Consider the following 1524-nt stretch of genomic DNA (forward strand, 5'->3'; position numbering starts at 1 on the left):
CCGCAGGCAGCACCGCTGAGCGGGGGGACGGAGGGGGCAAACGCCCCGCCGGTGGGAAGGTGACCGGTGTCGTTGGGCGCTTCGTTGCCCAGGGAACGTAGGAGGAGCGATGAGGGAGAACGGACGTTCCGTCTCTTCAAAAATTGGCGGGTGGATGCTGACTGATTGGGTAAAACTGCTCTGGAGAGGGGCAAAGAGGCAGAATCTGCTTCCGTGGGAGTTCTGTGACTTCCTAGAACCTCTTCTCTGTTTCCTGCTGCTGAGAGATGCTTTTAGCAAATTTTGAAAATACTACGTAGGTGACATTTTATCCAGCTTGCGGTTATGGTGATAGGATATAAATCTGCTTCCATCCTCTTCAACTATTACTATTCAGCTATTACTATTGTTATTGCGTAAAAGCTGTCATTGAACAAATGAAGTAAAAAAACCCCAACCAAACCTATGGAGGAAAGGAATATGAAGAAAGGAAAGCTGAGAACTTTGCAGGACATCATGATATTTCAGCCTGTGATGTACGTGGGACCGCTGTTGCCTTGGGTGTAGGACTGAACTCCTGTGGCAATCCAGGACAGTGGTTTCTTTGTAGGACAGACTGCGGCTTCATTGAAGTCGGAGAGTTTAAGGAGAGGCAACAGATGTCATCCGTGCCCAAGGCAAGGCGAGTGGCAGCCAATCAAACTGAGGACCAGGAAGAATGGATATTTATAAAAATCGCTTTAAAAGCAATGAACAAGGATAGAAAGAAGAAACATGACATAAGCAGGGCTGCGGTGAGTGGGAAGAACGCATGTGGAGACTCTTCAGAAAGAGTCTTTTTGAACATTTCAAGAAACTAACCCAGAAGACCCATCATATTCAAAGTTGGTATGCAGAAATGTCATATAAAATAACCATGTTTTTACTGGTAAATATAAATATAGTTCTAAAAAACTGGTATTTTAATCCAGCAAACTCATTCAAAGGCCAGGTCAAAGCTGTACGTCCTGCTGGAAAATGTACTCTGCCGGCTGCACACTGTTTTTCCAGGTGCTTCCCTGTGCCAGGGGTAGTCTTTTCTTTCCATCTTGAAATAGGAGGTTTATAACTTCTGAAAGATAGCCACAATTAAGACAAAAGTTACTTAAATTATAAAGCTTGGTTTTTACACCCGTTTTCATTTTTAGTGAAATACATAGCTCAAAGGTTCTTAACTAGTGTTATATTTTAATAAAGTAAAGGAAATCTCAGGCTCACATTCTTGTCGTCTTTTTTTTTTTTTTTTTTTTTGCCAACCTCCAGAACTACTTAAAAATGCAAACAAGAGGAGAAGAAAATGTGAAATTTAAATGCCAGGAAGATAAAAGCTCTCTTTTCCCTCCCCCTTCATAAAGTGTGTGGGGTGGGAGGATTGAAAAGCTCTTAATGATGCAGAGCTGTGGTTTGAAACTAGAGATTCAGAGTATGAATTTTTTATAGGTCTTGTGACTGAAAGCTGAAATGCCCGGGTGTTTAACAGAGCATTTCTGTAGTAATACCAGAGAG

At 42.3% G+C, this 1524-nt stretch overlaps 1 protein-coding gene across 1 annotated transcript in view; it reads right to left on the reverse strand.

The window, feature by feature from the left end:
* PDZD8 (PDZ domain containing 8) overlaps positions 1-1524 on the reverse strand; it is a 72226-nt gene that overhangs the window by 66561 nt on the left and 4141 nt on the right. The window lies entirely within an intron of this gene.

Source organism: Egretta garzetta, unplaced genomic scaffold, assembly GCF_000687185.1.
Source record: "Egretta garzetta isolate BGI_Z169 unplaced genomic scaffold, ASM68718v1 scaffold486, whole genome shotgun sequence".
NCBI classification, from domain to species: Eukaryota; Metazoa; Chordata; class Aves; order Pelecaniformes; family Ardeidae; genus Egretta; species Egretta garzetta.